Here is a 7,258-nt window from a genome sequence, read left to right on the forward strand (position 1 = left end):
TATATATATATATATATATATATTTATGAAACTTGTCTTCATGTTCATTTCAATGGTTATTGAGAAATAAGATGTTTATCTTGTTAGACAATTTTCTAACTGTAAAATATGATGCTGCTTTTTTTATGGTGTGAAATGTATTTTATGGATAGTGCGCTTATCTATCTTTTAAGGCTACATTTTCATGGTGTTCTTTATTATTAATCCTTTTAGACTGATTAGTTAAAATTTTAAAGCTGATATATTGATATTCATTTCCCTCTACTAATATGTCTATGGTGGAGCAATATTCTTATTTCCTTTTCTTGGTTGTTTTATATACGATATTTATGTTTTTATTTAGCTTCCCAGTAAGTTCCTTTCAGTATTTATTGAAGTCCTTTGCATCTTCCCTTTGTAATTCTTAGAAATTTGTAAGATCTAAGCTTATCTCACTCTCCAGTACCTTACTCTTTTTTTCCCATATATATCTTTTTTTCAAGTTTCTTCATTTATATTAACATTCTTGTCTATCGTATTAAGGGAATCGTAAAACTTTGTTATTGGAAATAGCTGAATGAATTTTAATAACATCAATTGAGCATATGAGGTTATCAATTTGAAGATAGTTTGATTTCGTATGCGATAGGGCACACCATTAGTTATAGATTATAGCCAATTTAGTGAATATTCTAAGTTAACATTATAAATTCATCACAGGCTCTACAGTTGATAAGTCTTAATAGTTGCCAAGTGCATATAACTCTTTAGATGGAAATCAAAGATAAAATACTATCGGTTATGGAATAATCTTCGGGACTAATCGATCCGTTCTTAAAAATAGTTAATTATTTTGACTCATTCTCTATTCTGCACACTGAGAACCATTCTGCTACACTACCCTGCATATAGTGGCTTTTCCTGAGCTAATAACTTTTGTAGCTTATTCTCTAATAACTTTTGTAGATTACAAGCGAGTATGTTGAGATAAAACTATAGATTTATATGAAAAGTATCAGTTTTAAGCATGTCAGCCTGTTCTTTGCAGATTTTGTGTTTCTAATCAGACATCATTTATCTAGGTTCAATACTGATAATGTTTTGATGCTCAACACAAAGTTCAGATCTGATTAGATTTTTTTTTTATCTCTTGATTCTATAATTGCTGTTCTATCAATATTCATTTGATGAAATCTGGCAAAGATTTTCAAAATTATACTTTGAATGCATTTCAGTAATTTTAATTATTTGATTTCTTTTTTTAGATTTTAGTTATGCAATTAACTGTTGCAAAAAATTATATTTGTCTACTTTAGTGCGATAGTTGGAATTAAGTGTTAAGCTGGGCACTTGGGATTCTGATTTTAATTATTATTTAGAATTTTAACGATTTTCTTTTGATCTGAAGGAAGTGGCTGTGCCTATTGCCCTTCTAGATTTTCTGAGCCCAATGAGATTGAGACATTGAATGAGGATTGTTGGAAAAACATGGGCAGGGAGGGAGTTTCAGAAGGTTCACATTTCGAGGAAGGACTGGGGTTAGTGTAGGCTTGGGGAGTGGTGTGACAATATGAGTAATGGGAGACGAGTCAGCAATACCAGAGCAGAAGTGACATGAGACCAAGAAGTTCTGAATAGTAGAATCCACTGTAGTAGTGGCAGAAAGGGCGACAGTATTTGTGTCAGAAGTTGGACTGCATTGTGAACAACTTAGTAACTAATCAATGTGATGTACTTACTTTGGATGCAATCTAGGATGTTTCTATGTATAGCAGCAGCAGTAGTGTTATAGATGTAGGGGCAGTACTCTTTTGTTGGGTTGCTTTGAACTTTATAGAGGGCTCATAGTTGTTTGGAGCTGAAATATTTCACTAAAGAGATAAAAACTAAAGTAAGGACTTTGTAGAACAACTTGATAAAATTTAATATTGTTTCAGCATTTAATAATTAACAGAAAGTGCTAGCTGGTTTATTGTTTTGGTTGGATGTTATTTCTTTGTTATATATTTCAAAACCTAAATATATATTGAATTTATGTTTCCTTTTGGAATTGAACCTTACAATCTGTATAAAGCCAGGTACTGACTTGTAACTTTGTACATGGCAAAGAATGTGGGGAAGTGGATAGTTGGTTGAATTATTTATCAACTCCATAGCATTGAAGTTCAATGTTGATTACTGTAGGATTTAATGTTCAAACTCATTACAGTTATTCTCTCGTATGTTTCATACAAGTTTATTTGTATTATTTTATCTAATGAATTTGAGTTAGTTTCAGTACTATTTTTTATCTTTCAGGCAACACACACTCACACATGCACTCACTGTGATCCTGTGCTGAGAAAATTTTCAATTCTTTATTTTCTTTTTTTTTTTTCTTTTCAAATCTACAAGCATTTTCTGTTTTTTTTTTCTTTTTTTCTTTTAAATCTTTTTTAGTGAAATGTGTATGTCGAATACCTGTTGCCTTCACCTCCAGCCATAGCAGATTTTGAATATACATTTATGTTGGTCCTTCTCAACTCTTTTCAATGCTTGTCAATAGGTTTCAAAGCACGCTGACTTTCATGCTATTCTTCATTAAGATATTCATAAAAATAGCTTGCTTGTGCAGGTTTTATGTTTTTACAAACAGTAAACTATCTTAGGTCATGACTGACCAGAGCTACATAAGCTGTCTTGAACTGTATTATTTTATAATTATTATAATGAAAAAAAAAAAAAAAGCCATAAGAGATAATTAGTGAAATTTCTCCCAACTATGCATATAGCAAAATAAATCCCCCCTTCATTCTTTGTGAATTTTAAGCAGGTAATTTTTGTTAAATTGATTACTGTACTTAGTTTTGAATATTATATTTACTTTTATTTTAAAATTCTAAATTATTTCTGAAATTTAGAAAGTATCTACTCAATTTTTTGGATGTGGTATCTTTAGAAGAAAGCTTCACTGGATGTAATAAAAATCTGCTTCAGTGCCTTCAGGAAGCTGGTGGAGTTTAGTAGTATTGTAGCTTGTGTTGTGGATATGTACTTGGGTGGGGTATGAAAAATTAAGCTAATAGTGATGTGAAATCTAGTATAGAAAATGTGATAAAAATTAGGGAATTGTATCAAAGGATAACCTTTTCTGCTGTAATAAATATTCTCAAACCAGATATAAATTAAAGGTAGCTAAGTTGCTGAATTGAGGCCTTTCGGATTTAATTTATGGAATGATGAAATAAAGTATTAAACTAGATAAAAGTCTAATAATCACAAATAAGAAATGTGTAATTGATGAAGTTGTTGGGAGATTTTATTCTGAAAGATAGTAACATATAGTAGAAATCTTTTGCACATTTTAAAGACCAATCTAATATTTACAGCAAGTTTGTGGTTGGAGTGCAACACTTCCTTAACAGAAAATTACATATTAAACATTTGAAGTGACTGAAAGAAGGCAATGTTTTATACATGAGTGACACTATGGAAATATCACAAACCACCTAGATAAGCTGCTATCTAATTAAATGGTTAGATAAATTTAACCCTTTAACTGTGAAATTACATTTCATGATTATTCCATTAATGAGGATAGATATCTACCCCAAAATAGAAGTGGTATTTTGTGTAAGTCAATGTGGCCTCAATAGACTTAACTATCTCAACAAAAATAGTTTCAAGCATGACATTCTCAACAAAAGATAGACTAATGTATAAAACTGCTTTCTGCAGTTAAGAGTAACAAAATTTTGAGTGGATATATCTTATAGCTGCAGTAAAGGGGTTAATGCTAAATTTGTTTAGTTAATGAGAATAACTGAAATGTGATCAGGTGGAGTGGGTGGGTAAGTCTTGAAGATTCTTTTGAATATTGTAGATAAAGCTCATAAAGAGTTAGCTTGACAAATAGCTAAAACTAATATGATATATATTTTATTACTATGGGAGATAAAAGGGAGAGCAGTTTGAAATCTATGGAATGTAGATGGTTCTGATAAGCTAAGGTTAGATTTGGTATTTTACCTTTGAGACAAGTATATGCTCTAGGCTTTATGGTAAATGAGAGCAAAGTTTGGTAGACATAGAATTTCAATTAAAATAGGCTGTGTAGTTAAGTTAGCTTCTCAACTGTGTGATTTTGGTTTTGAGCCCACTTTGTGACATCTTGGCTTGACCAATGTCTTGTCAGTAAAATTTAGTAGATAGAATCTGTATGTAAGCTCGAGTGTTTGTGTGTATGTTTCTCTGGATTTTTTTTTCCAGCATTCAAGTTGGCTACTAACAAAGAAACAAGGCTCTTAAGACAGCCCTTGGTGTTTGAGGATATGTGATTTAGTGCGTATGTGTGTGTGTGTGTATGTATATATGTAAGTGCATGGGTGATTATATATATATACACATGTATATAAATGTGTGTGCGATTCGTGTATTTGTCATTTAATGTTGGTTTTCCATCCTGGCCTGAGTTTGATGGTTCAACAGGATCTGACAAGTTGAAGGACTGCATCATGTTCCAATTAGTGCTTTGGCAGATATTGGAGCATGACACAGGCTGGATGACCTTAATGCTAATCACTATAGAATGTACTGGGTGATTTTTTTGTGGCATTTGCACTAGTTTGCCTTGTATCTTGCAAGACTAAGAGCCAAAAGTGTCCTCTGTAACTAAGGGAGAATTAATGAGAAAGGTACAATGATTTTAGGCAGGATATTGAGGGAAAGTAAAATAAGAAAAAGAATAGCTTTGTAGTTAAGGTAGTAGCAGAGTAGACAAATTGAGAACTTAGCAGGGAAAAGGAAGGGATCACTGTTAGGAGTAATTCAGAAAGTAGAGGGACAATGGAAAGTTGTGTAGGGGTGGTCTACAGCTGTTCTTCATTATAATGCTGAGTATGGGTAGAAGGTGTGAGGAAAAGGACAAGAAGGGAGAACTAGACTAAGGTGGCAAGGAATCCTGAGTCATTGAAGCAAAATGAGGTTTGATCAGAGTGGATATTGGGAAGGCAGTTTAGAGGAGCAACTTGTGGATGCAGTGTGGGAAAGAGAGGCTGGAGGCTATCACATAGAAAGGAGAAGAACAGATGAATTCAGAGAAAGCATCTTAGATTGTAGTGAGAGAGAGAGGATTATGGAGAGCAGTGAATGAAAAGTTAGAGGTCATTCCAGTGGTGCAAAGGTCAAAGGTGTTGAGTGGCAATGATGATAACCAAGAAGGATATGTGCTGGTTAGTAGTGCAACAAAAATATAACGTGATTGGAGGGGGAGGCTATGAGTGATGAATAGACTGGTCATGGAGAGTTTGGGCATGAGGATTCAAATTAAGAAAAGAATGGTTACTTGTGTGTTAAGGTGCATTTTGTCATTGGAGGGTGGGTTTTTGTAGTGCTGCATATTGTCAGTTAGTATGGTCCTTTGTCATTTCCTCTGAAATGCAGCATCTTTAGGTTAGCCATCACCACTTTGCCTTAAATCTTTCTTGGTCTCCTCCATTCTCTTCATATACCTGTACTTGTGCAACTCTCTTGCACATTACACCTAGTTCCTCTTATACCCAGTTAACCTCTTAGTTCATTTGTCGTCTGGTGTTCATGCACGTTAATATTATGGATCCATTGGAATATGCAAGCTTCATTTCTTTCTGGTCTTTGCAAATCTTCTGCATTTGAAGCTCATGTGTTGCTACTATGCAACATTATAATTTTAGCAGAAGATTCATACAATCTGCCCTTTACTCTGAAAAAAAAAAAATCATTGTTGTCAGTGGTAATAGCTCCTTGAACTTTTTCCAGTCTGTTGTTATCCTGATTAATATACTTTCTGAGCAACTATCTTCCCTTTTAATTATTTCTCCTAGGTGTATTGCTCTAGTGCATCTGCCACATGTAGTTCAACTCTGTTAGTCTGCCTGTATTTTCACTTCATGTCTTGCGTGTCCATAAGCTTACATACATTAGACACAGCATCTGATGTTTATGTCTACTTTGTGGCATATGAAGCAAAGCCATTTCTCTGAGTTGAATGCCAGGAATAGTGGTTTGCTTTTAGCCAAGTATTTCTCTTGCAGTTGTCTAAATTGGAGCATTGCAAACATGGTACTTCTACTTGGCATGAAGCCAAACTGCACTTAATTTAGATTTACTCTGTGATCCAACAGTAAGATTCTTCTTCAATTTTGTCTCTCTATGGCATCTCTTTTACCTCGATAGTTTAGAATTATACTTCTACGACAGTTTTAGAATTATCCCTGATGGTCATACATATCCTATCTCCAATATTTTTGAACATCTCTGCAACTATTCCTGATAATCCAGTAGCGTTCTTTGACTTCATGTTGTTAGTCATTTTATCTACTAAATTGCTGTTCTCTCTATAGGATCATCATGAAATAGTGTGCACCTTTTAACCCTTGCATTCTCCACATTCAACAGTCTCTAATAGTAGCATTTTCATGCCACTTGTTTTCCTTCCACAGCAGTGGCTAGTATACCATCATCATTTTGGTTATATTTCTCCCCAATAGCATCTTTGTTTTCTCTAACATGTGCAAATCTTTTCCTTTCTGCTTCATCGTTAGCCAAGTGCACCAGTTGCATATGTCTTGCTTGCTGCTTGATAATGCACTTTGCTGCTACCTTCCTTCTAGGTTTTTCAAGCCTTTCTCTTTGCCATTACACTACTATCAAACATGTCATTCTGCCATCTAATTATATTCAGTTTGGCTGGGACTTTGCACCAGGCATATGTTTCATCTGTAGCCCTAAGCAGGTTTTATGTATGTATGCATGTAGGGTGATTGCTGTAGTATTAATGTAAACTGGTTAACAGCCAAGATCAGTTGAGGTTCCTAATGTACATCTTGTTTTATTCTTCTATTTCTCCCTTACACCTTACCTCCTCATCAAGGCCTGCACCCACCTCACTATTGAATTTATTCAAGATCCTAGTTGCTGATAACTGGTGTGGTTCAGGGATTCCAGGTTAGCTGGTGTTACTATTCATACTGCCAGACCCTAAACACATTTACCATTATTATGGTGTTTTTAGGATAATGGATATTCCCTCATTTTTTTTTCATAATGACATTTTGTTGAAACATGAAACTATGTATATATATATATATATATATATAATAGGGGGGGGGGAACCCTGCAGAGGTCAGCAATGCCTGTGCAGAGTTTTAGATCCAATAAGGCTTGCACAACACCTCATAGACCCTCTCCACTCTATTGACATTATCCAGAGACAAGCCGGAGCAAGATGTCTGGTGCCAATATGAGTCACAGGCTCAGGGAT

The 7,258-nt window shown here is 34.2% G+C and overlaps 1 protein-coding gene across 5 annotated transcripts in view; it reads left to right on the forward strand.

Moving 5' to 3' along the window:
- LOC106882518 (poly(U)-binding-splicing factor half pint) overlaps positions 1–7,258 on the forward strand; it is a 45,675-nt gene that overhangs the window by 17,588 nt on the left and 20,829 nt on the right. The window contains exon 1 of one of the 5 annotated variants that reach the window (XM_052978558.1): positions 282–2,486. The exons of the other annotated variants lie outside the window; for them this stretch is intronic. The gene's annotated coding sequence lies outside the window, so the exon portion shown is untranslated. Of the gene's footprint in view, positions 1–281; positions 2,487–7,258 lie in introns of those variants that run through there. 5 annotated transcript variants of the gene reach the window in all.

The sequence above is a fragment of the Octopus bimaculoides genome, chromosome 2 (genome assembly GCF_001194135.2).
Source record: "Octopus bimaculoides isolate UCB-OBI-ISO-001 chromosome 2, ASM119413v2, whole genome shotgun sequence".
Lineage (NCBI taxonomy): Eukaryota > Metazoa > Mollusca > Cephalopoda > Octopoda > Octopodidae > Octopus > Octopus bimaculoides.